The 12,815-nt window shown below is 40.7% G+C and overlaps 1 protein-coding gene across 7 annotated transcripts in view; it reads left to right on the top strand.

Annotated features, from left to right (window-relative positions):
• Positions 1 to 12,815, top strand: part of IKZF1 (IKAROS family zinc finger 1) — a 71,002-nt gene that overhangs the window by 37,409 nt on the left and 20,778 nt on the right. The window lies entirely within an intron of this gene.

Here is a 12,815-nt window from a genome sequence, read left to right as displayed (position 1 = left end):
CTTGAGCCTGTCCAGGGATGGGGCTTCTATGGGCAGCTGTGCAAGGGCCTCACCGCCCTTTGAGAAAAACTTCCCTCTGACATCTAATCTAAATATCCCCTCCTTTAGTTTAAAACCATTTCCCCTTGTCCTGTCACTATCTACTCATGTAAAAAGCTGATTTCCCTCCTGTTTATAATCTCCCTTTTCTGCAGTATATATGATGCTTGACCATGAGCTAGAGCTATTATTGCTATATCTGTAAGGAAGCACAAGGGAACTTAGAGTTGCAGGATGGGAAATGCAGTGCAGCTCTCCGACAGACACAAGTTCTGAGAGAATGCTGCTGTTCATCAGAAGCTAATTCCTTCGTACACAGGTAAATTTCTCTCTTCTCTTTCCTACATGTTCCAAAATATATTAACTTTAGCTGAAGAACTCAATACTGATTGAGTGGTCCAGAACATATTTTCTATTTTACAGATAAACAGTAGGGAAAATATCAGAGCCTGCTGGTGCTTGCTGTGCAAGAGTGTTTCAAAGAAAGTGCAGCCTCACTAATACACATTTCTTATCACCTCCTGACAGCCTCCTTTGTGGGGGAATAGCCACAAATGGTTTTGAACTAGCTCTTCCAACAGGGTAGTTTTCACACAGTGATGAACAAATAATTATACCGCAGTACACCTTTGTGTAACACTCCTGTCTTCATTTACATACAGGATTTCACCACTATCTTCCTTAAAAACTACAACATTCAGTTAGCCACCAGATAAGATAAGACTGGAGCTTGACTCAAAAAGTCTGCATAATTCAAAGGGCTGTGATACTTATAGAGGGTCATTTTACAAGTTTTACCTTTTACTCATCCCTGTATCAGATTAATTCTTACAGAAAAGTCCCTGAGATAGGGGGAGTGCAAAAGGCTCAGTCATATGCCGTTCTTTAATAGATTCACATTCTGCTTTGTATCTCTTTTGCCTACAAATAGAGAAGAGAAAATTCTTCATGTGAATTTTAAATGCTTTCTGCTCCAGCCAACTTTCATTCTGAATTAGCAGGACGGAACAGTACATGATCTCAGGGGGAGGACTTCCTAAGCTGTCTGCTCCATCCCCTGGCAATCAGGCAGGATTGCCTTGTTAGGCAATCCCTATTCTTCTTTAGCTAATTTCCTTCAGTGCTCTTCCACCACTCTGCTCTCAGCAAAGAAAACCATTGCCTAATCGAGTGCTCTCACCCTAAGGTGAGGAATCTTGAAGTCGTTCCTTTGTATTTGATTTCCCTCTTTTCTTCCTCAGAATGTTTCCTATTCTCGCCCATCCTCTTAATATGAAGATGAGAAGCAGAGTGGTAGGTTCAGCTTTGATGAGGCTGCCTGCATAGTACCACAATTCAGTAAATATCTTAAAGTAGGTGGGAAGGGGACTACAGGCCAAGTAAATGAAAGTTGGAAAGTAGTAATCTGGGAGATTGTTTTAGGGGTAGAAAAGGCTGAGCCTGTGTATGTTTTGTTTGCTGTATTTTTTTCTTCTAGGCCACCAAGTATAATTCCTGGTCTGTGCTTCCCTTTCTGTCACTTCTCCATAATTCTTAGCATTTCAGTTGGGCTGCTCTCTCTCGGCTGCTTCCTCTTTTCCTGCTTTCCTATATTTCATTGTTTGCACTTCTTCCTCTTCAAGGCCTTTTACAACAGAGCGAGGAGGATGTGGAAACCCGGTTACAATATGACACACAAACTGCAGTGTCACAACTGCAGCTACGGAGTTTCACCTCCAGAAGTGTGCAGAATCAGGTCCAAGTGGAGAGGGAGTGGGGTGAGGCGTTGGGGGTTGGGGGGGCGGGCTGAGAGAAAAAGGGGAAAGATTTATAAATAGGGAAGAGAAATGACAGAAAGTCATGAGGCTTCTGGCCCAGGAACTTGAGATAATGTCTTTCCACAAAGTTTAAGATAATCCCAAACTGAACAACCACCATTTCCTTGAATGCAATGAGAGATTGCAGCCTGTTTAAAGGTGTCCCGTGATACTACTGCAGCAGAGATAAAGCCTGATATGTTCCTGAACTTGAATGTGGAGGAAGGCATTGAAACTGAACAGACCTTTAGGCTTTATGGTGCATTGCCCTTTCAACGACAACAACAACAAAGCAACATAACACCTGAAAGAAAATTTTTGGTAGCTCTGTGTGTGTGTGTTAGGTAATGATTTGGAAGATGCTATGGGTGAGAACAAGGAGGTGATGCAGCTTTCTTGAGATTTCAACAGATCGAAAAGCTCTCCCTCAGACTTCACTATAACTACTTCTAGGGCACCCATTACTTAGAGGTGCACATTTCTTTTTCTGGAGTTTTCTAGACACCTTTCTGCTTGGTTGATGTAAATCTACACCACAGCAATTGGTATAGAACTTGGTCCAAACTTCTAGGCCATGGCAGATGCTAAGGAGATAAACAACTGTGGGTCGGGAGGAAATGGGTAATATGTCCAGACTGCGCTGAGTGTTTGTGGAAGGAGTTAGAGGAACTGCAGATAGAGGTTTCCTGTTAAGCCGGACTAGGAGGAAGCTGTGATGTTTCTCAGCTATGGCTACGATTGGACTCAAGTTCAACAGCATTCTTAGTGTGGGTTTCTTTTTTCTCTACTCATCCTGAGAAGCTCAGGTTGTGTTAAAAGTCTAAACACCACTGTAAATCAAGGAGACTTGAACTCCCAAATAATTCAAATAATTCAAAATTACTCTCCTCTGCTGCACAGTTGCTTGTGTTCTGAGGGTGCTGTGGTGGAACATGCGTTTGGAAGTCTCCTCTGCTGCAGGGAAGCAATGCTTGAACCAGTTCTGGAGCTTTGAAACCAGAATATATCAATGTATGTTTTTTGCTAACTACCACTCCACTCATCTGTTTATAAGTCATGGCAAAGAGTTTGTGAGAGGCTAAGACATACCTGCCTGAACATGCTTGCTGAACAGAGAGTGGACCTGGTTTTCAGATGCCCAAAATTTAAATACAAAACTTGGAAACAGTGGTCTGATTTCTCAATTATCAGTGTTCTTCAGGCTGATCTGTGTTTTCTGATCATGTAGTTTTGTTAGTGCCACCAGTTGGAGAGCCACAAAACATTAGGTGGTCTGAGTTATGTAGGTTTCACTTGATCATAATAGTCAGCCTGGGGCAATTTATGACAGTGGGCTCAAGAGTAGTGCTATTGAAGACCCTTTAACTCAGCAACTATGATTTTGTAAGCTTTGAACCCTTGTAACCCTCAAAGCTCTGCCAGAAACATGTTGTCTTGGATGATTTGCTGATCTATCCATGTGAAGAAAACGGTTGCAATTTTGATGTAAGATACTGATAGTGTGGTGTTTGCGACTGTTTGAAGATTGTGATCTTGTCTGAGTTTCCAGTGAGTTTCAAATTTCAAATTACTCATTCAAGAAAGTGGTAAATAATCTTAAAACACTGTTTTACATTCAGCAGCCTTGAGTATTGCTAAAGGTTTCAGGAAGCTGGACCTCATTGGCTAACCGTAATGGCCTTTTTCATTCGGAGGCATAACAGCTTCACTGGAAATCCAAGTAGCTTCAATTTAGAGCATTCTTCTGCAGCATAGCTACCTTCTGATCTTGGAGACATCTTTCAGAACATTAATTGGGACTCCTATGCTCAGGAGCTCCAAATCACCACTGTGGTGCGCTTAGAGAAAGAGCTAGGAAATTGCCACAAGCTTGACCGCTTTGAGTATCATCTCTTTCCTGAACTATTTTTAGAGCAGAATGGCCTTATTAAAATAAACCTCCTCCTGGTTTGTATGTGATCTCTGAAATTAGAAAAGATTCTCAAAGATTGTTTTTACCTTCTATGAACATTAATCACCATATCTCCACCACTAATGTCTTCAATGGAATTATATATGCTTAGCACGAAAAGTTATGGCCACCTGCATCCAAGTGCTCTAGCTGCGAGACTTCACTCTGATCTCTTTTGCATTTGTGTAAGAGAACTTAAAAGGAGGAAAGGCAGTTTCTGATGTAATATCTTTTACATACGTAAAATTCTTTAGCCTAAACTTGTCATGAGCTTTTTTCACTTCATTCTGAGAAACTAGGATTTTTGGAATAATTTCTTCTTCCTTTTGAGGAAAAGAATGCTAATGAAATTAAGGTTTTTCTCTTAGCACTGTATTCAAAGACCCAAGGAAACTCTATACATTGCAATTGTTGGATGCCTCACAAAGAGGAAAATTATGTCAAGGGTAACTTATCAGGGTACTAATATAGTTAAGAATGGATTCTGTTCAGGGAAGGCAAAGAGAGTTTGTTTTTCCTGAGGTAAAAACAATGAAAAAGCAGATAGAAAACTGGCCAAGGAAGTAAGGAAAGACAAGTCTTTCCGAAATTTGGACTGAACAGACTTGTTCTGCAGACTTCCAGACTAATCCAGATCTTTCAGCACTTGAGAGTCTCCCAGCATCACTGGGAGCTCCCTGCCAGCCAGCATGGAAGACTGATGCCTAGAAAGAGCTCTAGATCCTGTGGCAAAGCACTGACTGTAATATATGATGAGAAGGAATTAGTTTTGTCTTATATTTTTCTCCTCAAGACCAATCTGGTATACCCATATTCAGAAAATTTCCTTTTGTAGAACAGTTTATGCTTCTTCCCTGTAGACTAGGATTTCCTTTCAGTGGACTGTTGAGCACACTGTGATCAGGTATGCAGCTGTTTACATTGCAAAACCTTCTGGCAATATTTCTGCAATACAAAAAGAAAAAACTTCAGTAGTGTCAAATAGATCTAGAAAAATAACTGAGCATTCAGAAGTAGTATGACTAAAGCAAGCTACCTCAGGATTACCTTCTTAGTACAGTCCTGAGAGAAATCATGTAACTTATTACTGCAGTGTGAAGACTGCATTTGATCTTTTTTAATCTAGAACCAACTTCCAATATCCTTGGTTGTTTTTTTTCACTGTGCAATGGAAGAGAATTGGCTCTGGAATTTGTTTTGACAGTAGGCCATTCAATAAAATTGGTATGAAATATGCTTTCTTAAGTGTTGAAATAGCAAGATTCCTCTCCATTTCCACCTCCAACCTCTTATTGAAAGAGCAGACTGACAAAGCACAGCATTGGCCCAGCACCCATAGGCATCTCCCCAAACCTAAACACAGCTGCTTAATCTAATTTTAGATCTACTAACCCTTTTGCAGCTGGGGAACTATTGACATTTCTGTCAGATAGCACTGAAAGCATCATCACGGTAGCTAAACAGTCCCCAGTAAAAGTCCCTGCATGTGTCTCACTGACTGAGAGGCATAGTGTAAATGTGCAAAAGGGAGGATTCACAAGGCCAAATCCTGAGCCAGTGAGTATGTGTACTACTCCAGGGACAAAATGAAAGATGTCTATGTAGTCCACTGAGTTGGAGCATGAAAAGGGAAAGGTTTGCGAGGGCTAGTTTTGTATGAAGGGCAAGGCAATTTTAGGTGCTCTGAAGCAATATGCAAACTGTTCTCCTTTCCCACACCTGTGCCCTGGGAGCTGTGTCCTCCCCTTCCTCCCACAGACCAAGGACAACTCCTAAGCACTAGCTCTTCTGCAGAGCAGTGACCACCATCTGTCTGGTACAGATCTGACCAATGCCCTGTGTACATGTTCAGATTTCACAAGCTTTTCTCTTGTTCATTTAGGCTTTAAAATCCCCTCTCTAGCTGGTGTTCACATCATTTGTATATACCTGATCCCATTAAGCGTGTAATTACATGCTTCACTGTCTATACTTCTGCATATGCTAAGCCCTTTGCTTTGGTAGAGATGCCCATATTGTCCCCAGGTTTGTAGCACAGTAAGGACAACTTTCAGTGATGTCCATATGGCTTATTGTAAGACAATACTTTGTCTTTCTCATCTGTAACAAGTGTCATTGGTGTCAAATCTTGTCTTAGTCTCTTCTCTGAAACAGACTGTTTTGCAGATGCACACTCTGCATGAACTACAAGGGGTCTTCATGATTACAAAGCTCTTGTTTTCACCTTCTCCCAGACTGCCATGTATGACTTCCTTTAGCTAGAATTTCATTGTGTTAGTTGAAGAAAGGTAATCACCTATGAATTCCACTGAAATATGCCTTTTGGAAATACTAGAGAAGAGGGATACCTTACAGATGTTGGGTTATGGAATCTATGACACTATTTCTCTTGGACAACTGTTGCTTTGATGGGAAGAGTGTAAAGTGCAATGTTTATGGAATTTCTGTAGGAAGCAGCTTTACCAGTAACAAACTTAGCATGTAAACATGTTTCCACGCAGATACACCTCTGTGAGTCAGGAATATTTTCATACGTTTGGAGCATTTTAACTTCACTGTTGCTTGAGGTTATTATTTTGCTTTTTAAAAATTTCTTGTTAAATGCCCTTTTGGTCCTCATCCTTCAATGCCCACATAAAAAAATCAGATGAGAAAAAGTCAAGGATGACAAGCTCTGTTCTTACTACAGGTTGTCAGCAAACCTTTCCCTTCAGTTTTTTTCCCTTCAGCCCCTTCCCATCTTACATTTCATAACAGAAAAGTATCAAGAAGGGCTGTTACTGACAGTCCTGTAGCAGTTTCCTTAGCTTCTCTGTCATGTGGCCAGTGAAGGACACAGCACTCTTTATAGAGGAAGCATGGGTTACGCATGGAACTTGAGAAATAGGTTCAGTATGTCTCGTAGGTGCTACAAGATATGGTTTAGTAGCTTAGTGGGTGGTAATGGTGATTGGAGGATGGTTGGACTAGATGATCTTGTCGGTCCTTTCCAATGTTGTGATTCTATGATTCTATAATTCTTGATAATGTTTCTTCTCACTCCTTCAAAACTTTGTTTCACTGGCAATTCAGATGAACATCAAGCAGCCGGGTAGTTACTATTTCTTTGAACCCTGAACCCAGTACAAGATGTACCAACAAATAGTGTGATAAAGACTAACTATAAACACAAACTAGATCAGGCTCTTGGATGGTTTCCTGCTGAAACACCAACTCACTGCCAAAAGCACTTAGCCTCAGTCATGTGAATAGATTTCAGGATCATTACCTGACTCTGTCTGTAACCTATCCATCTTCACTGGTACATTAAAGGATTCCTATGGCTAAGCCACTGGAGCTTACTGTGAGTCAGCACAGTGGAGCTAGAGTCCTTATTTTCATACCAAGAGAGGAAACATTTTGCTGGCTACTTGTTCGTTTGGTTGCCTTCCCTGCAGCCTGATCTCAGTGCAGTCCCAGAAAGCTGTGTTGATGTGCTCTGCTCTGTGCAGTGTGCTGCTGAAGACAAGGCATGCAGGCAGGCACTGCAGCTTGCACCTCAGGTGCCCACAGTTGGGTGGCAGTGGGAGGAAACAGTGGTAGAGGATGATGAGAAGGGTGGAGAACCTCATGCTGGTTGTACCACCAGAGATAGCTTATCCGAGGACACTTGTCTTTCTGGAATAATATCCATTTGATTGGAAGCCAAAATTACAGTGAGGCAAAATTAGCTGCCAAGGGCTGATTGGCACTTGTTGTCAAAGGTGGGGCAGTTCCACCCTACAGGGACAAACTTCTTATCCAGTGTACCCAGTCTGCTGTACCTACAGTGCCTCTGTGGATCGTGCTGTTACACATTTTTCTGTAATTTTTGTGTCCCTTTAACAATCCAGCTGAGAGCTGCTAATTAAAAAGCTGTCACTCTTATCTCCACCCCCTCTTTGCCACAGTGCAGCCTGCAGTATAGAACTTAGGACTCTCAAGTGAAGTGATAAGGTGCCTGCTCTATATTGGGTCTTCCTCACCAACCTCAGACACTCACCTCCTCAGTGTTTATGCTCTCAACACAGCTGTGTCAAGTGCTGGCTCCTTTCCTAAACAAAATCCTGTGTAACACTTTGTGCAACATGGGCTGCATACGGCCTATTTTATTTACTAATTATTTTTGTCCATAGCTACTAAGTCTCATAGTTTCTAGCCTTTCTGAGCTGACCTCTAACTTTCAGCATTTTGTACATGCTGGTACCACAAATGCCTGACAAACTGGGCAGTGCAGTGCTACATGTAGAAAGGCCTGGGCAGAACAGTCATATCTAACATGCTTTGTCATGCTGCATCTTCTGAATTTTATTTACTAAAGGCTTAGATCATCACATAGCTCATTGATTGCTCTGCCCAGGCCTTTTGTTGGCTTTTATCTTTTTTTACAGCTATGTGATTCTTCATGTCCCTTCAGAAGCTCATAAGGCAAAGATATTATTAATGGAAACACAAGTTGAAGAATCTATCTCTGCTGTTGTGAACAGATAATCTCTTGTGTGCCTTGTATTCCTGAGAATGACATCCTCCACCTGCAGTACTTTTCTGTTGCTGGAATAGAACTGATACCGCAGTTAATGAGTAGGACACGAAAAGAAAAGGGGAAAGTATGGATTCCAGGTCATAGACATGTGTGAGGGTTTGATGCATAGAACAGAGTACCAGTTATGCCTTATCAAAGAAGTAGCAGGTAGAATTGCTTGCAACACTCTGTTTTATCTGTAGCTTGCACTTATGTAAACAGGAAGAGATCCTGGCTGCTTTTGTTGACAGCCTCATGTGCTGGGGTGGTTTATTTCAGTCTTTTTCATCTTGTTCTACCTTTGTAGCAATGTTATATATAATTTGCTAACACAGATGATGTTAAAGGTTCTCTCCTTCTCACCATAATACTTTCAATCCACTGCTTAAATGAATCAAATATTGTTGCAGCCTCATCTGTCTACTGCTTGAATAGCTGTGTTGTCTGCACTCAAAACTCTTGCTGGACTTTAAAGCTACTGTTAATCATCAACTAACATCAACAAAATGCTTCTGACTTGTCTCAGAATAACAAATAAGCCATCCAAACAAAAAACGGCATGCACTCAAATTATTTGAAAAAACTTCAAGAGGAATTTTCTTTGCTTTTGATTGCTAAGTATAAGCAAGAATTTGCATGGAATAATGTCACAAGCAAAAATTAGATTATTGTGTTTACTTTCAAATATAGGCTAAGGGACATCTCTTTAAGATATGTATATGCCATGTGATGCAGTTAAGTACCTTCACTGCAATAAAAGGTGTACTCAAATGCCATTAAAAATCAATGGGAGTTAGGTACTTCTGTCCTTCAAATTCCCCAGCAACTTCAGTATGATCTGTTTTTCTCTGTTACTCCCTAAATACTTTGACAGCCAGGTCTTACTATATATCTCCCAGCAGAGAAGATTATGAGTTGAGATGTGAAGTTCTCTTTCAAATGAGATTTTAGCCCAGGCACTCAAAACCATGCTAGTACCAAAGTTTCAGAAAACTTTGAAAGGTGTTTACATGTGAGAGGAGCCCACGTGAAGATGAAAACAAATCACTCATCCTACATATGCTTTTTCCCCAGCTGCCTACTCTCCTGTCTTTTAAAAGCTGTTCCTTCAAGCCTTCCTGTTTCCAAGGAAGTCCATTTTGTTTCTCCTTTCACCCCTCTAACAGACTCTTTCACTCATTGCAAAGCAACTGCCTTCCCTTTGGCACTGTTCAGTTTTTTCCAGGGAAGTGTGACTCAGGTCCTCGTCCCTCTTCACGCCTTTCTGGGCATCCCAGCCTGAGTGCCATGCTGAGCCAACTACAGTGCCCTTCCTAAGGAAACCAGTGCTTGGATCTGAAAAAACAGACAAATCGTACTGTCACCCCTCTTTACCTTGATATGTCAGTTCTTTTTTTGTCCAAATACTTTTGCTTAAGTCAGCTTTTGTCGTGGCAAACACTCTTCATGACATAAATTTCAAAAATCCAGAGTGGAGCTCTCATTAGACGTCAGACAGCACAAGAAACCCACAGGGTGCCTTGCTTTTGGTTGAGTTTTTCATAGTATGGGTAGGCCAGCAGGAAAATGAGGGCAGAGCTGCCAGTACAGGGACACTGATACAATCTACATTCCTTGCACACACAAAAAAGGGCTTGGTTTAGACATCTCCAAATCGTACCAGTACAAAGATAGTACCGGTGTACAAACAAAGTAAAACACAGAGCCTTATAAGGTGGTCTCCAACAGCACTGAAGTCAATTAATAAGTAAAGCTTTGATGATGTTAGAAGTGCCAATGAAAAACTGCTAGAATGAATTATTGTACAGGTGATTAATGCCTGTATGCATATGTATAAGGACATGAATTTACCAGACACTATTTCTACAAAGACTGTATTGAGTAACTGAGAAACCTGTGCAAATGTAATGTTCTTGATTAGTGCATCTGAAAAGTTTGATTCCCAGCTAGTTTTGCCCCAGAAGTGATTTTGCCCACTATAACAAGAGAGGGACAGAACATTTCTTACAAAAGAAATAGAACATTTTACTGTTTTACTTTTTTCAGTCTGTCTCCAGGCTTTTTTTTTTGCCCATTTTTCAGTCAGACTCGACAAAAATCCTGAGTATTTCTGCTGGAGTGGTTCTCTTCCCTGCTCCTTCTCCTGCATCAGCAGAGCTTTTTTACAATAACTTTCTTTCGAAAAACAGGCCTGAAAAATGTGCTAAATCTGTGCATGAAGTGATTTTGTTCGCTAACTAGACCTATAAAACCTTTGTGAGAAGCCAGGAATAGGAATGTGGCCCTCACCATGTGTTGGCTCTTGTCCCCGAAGTGAGCATCCCTCCCAAAGCAAGCCCTAAGTGAGCAGTGCTGCAGAGACATCCTGAGTGGCAGCTCTGCTTTATGCATTGCTCAGGGGAGCTGTGCTACTCCAAGACACACTGCTGCAGGGCTTTAATGAAGTTTGAGATCAGTATCTCTGTCACTGCTTACAGCAAGTAATGAACTGTATCATTACCACTATCAACGTACCCCAGGCCATGTTAATTTGCACTTGGCAACTCATAACATGCACATTATAGTGTGGTTGTGCAGCTCCTTTTGTGTAGATACGTTCTGAAGACTGGCATCAGAAATGCAAAAAAATGTGCTAGTACACAACTATATGTATAATCTAACTCTGTTCTTCCATTATATAAGTTCATCAGACGTGCAAAGAAAACAATGCAATTTAACTTATACAACTGCAGTCACTAGAAATGAGCACAGATAAAGAGATCTCTACCATGCAAAGAGAGAATGATGGCAGAAGATCTTCTCTTTGCAGGGGCTGTGGTTTCCTTGGGACTGGGAGAAGGCTGGGCTAGGTGCTCTGCTCCTGTTTGCCCTTTTTCTGGATGCTTCAGCCAAAGTTCCTCTTGACTTCAGTAGGAGTTAACCTACAAGCAAGGGGAATGCCCAAGAAAGGTTATGCTTTTAGAAAACATGATAAAACTTGTTGGATGCTTTGGAAAATGTGGCATTTTCACAAATCAGAGTCATCAGACAGAGGTCTGAATTCCTCTGCTTGCTGTCCTACTGCTTTGCCCTGAACTGCCTGTGTTGCTTCTGTAACAATAGCTCTGTCTTTCTCCTATGTATTTCTTGTATAGCAATAATGCCATCTTCTTTTACATTTACTGCTAGCAGAACTACAAGTCAGCATCCTGTTTGCCTTCTTTATTGCAGCTGCATATGGGGCAGAAGGCTTTAGGGACTTTCATGCAATAATTCCCAAATCTTTTTCCCGTAAGTATACTGCAAGTTCAGCTCACTGAATTCAGAGCATTTCCATCTAGTTCCTACTTTTGTGATTTATTTGTGTTCCATTTCACCTCTCAGTAATGTTCATTTGTCCACTTACGCTCCCAAAGGGTTTAAGTAGTGTGATTTTTTTTGCTTTGTTCACATATGTTTTGCTTCAACTTAACATAAAGCCTACTTCAAAAGCCACCTTCTCCAAACTCCTAGCAGGTGAGGCATATGCAATTTATTTATATAACCAATTATTATGTTATGATGTACATATTTAGATACAAATTACCATTCTTATCGTTAAGAGAAAGCACTTGTGTGATTTATGGAAAATCTCTCATACACTCAAGGTGAGTAGTTCTACTGCTGCTATTCACCGCAGTGGAAACAGCTCTACAGGGCTATTCTGCTAATTCTGGAAAATACAGTAGAACACCTCTGATTAGCCACTTTTGCCATCTTTGTCAGTCATTGTTTTATCTCTCTTTTTTCCTCCATACCTGTAAATTATTTCCCTCTTTCGGACATAACTGTTAAAGGATACCTGCTGTTTCGGACATGCATTTTATTTATCTTACATATAATTTTGATTACAATTTATATATATATATATATATATATTTTTTTTTTTTTTAAATTGAAAAAACATTCAACTGCCTACAGTGGCAGACTTTATAAAAAGCGTTCAGCCAAGCAGTGTTCAGAAAGGTGAACGCCTTTACTCCAAGCATGTTTCCCAGCAGGGCTTTCCTTCAGACCCTGTTGTCAGGCACATCCCTGCTGTTTGCCTGGAACACCTGGGAGGTTGCAGTGGGTCACAGGGAAAAGTTGAGCAAACATTTCATTTTCAAGTGAACATTAGGATCTTTCAACCTTTGATGTAATTAGTGCCCATAGCTTAATTATGTCATTGCTACTGCAGCACATAGGATGCAGTAATGAAGCTCCCATGTAGTCACTATTGCACAAAAAAGACCTGGCTCTCTATGGGGTGAAGCAGACCCCTTACATACTTAGCTAGCCACTACAGTAAATAATCTACTTGTGGTTTCCAGAGAAGAACTGGGTTTTTCACTGAAAGGAAATAAAGATCGTTTGGAGACGAATGAAGAACTGTTTTTCCACTGAAGTCATCAGATCAGAAAACAAGGAATTAACTGTAAAGATAGTTTACTCTACCAAAAAAAAAAAAAAAAAAAAAAAAAAAAAATAA

Source organism: Centrocercus urophasianus, unplaced genomic scaffold, assembly GCF_019232065.1.
Source record: "Centrocercus urophasianus isolate 14NV4802_14NV808 unplaced genomic scaffold, USGS_Curo_1.0 seq_11, whole genome shotgun sequence".
NCBI classification, from domain to species: Eukaryota; Metazoa; Chordata; class Aves; order Galliformes; family Phasianidae; genus Centrocercus; species Centrocercus urophasianus.
This window is presented reverse-complemented; position numbering and strand designations above follow the sequence as displayed.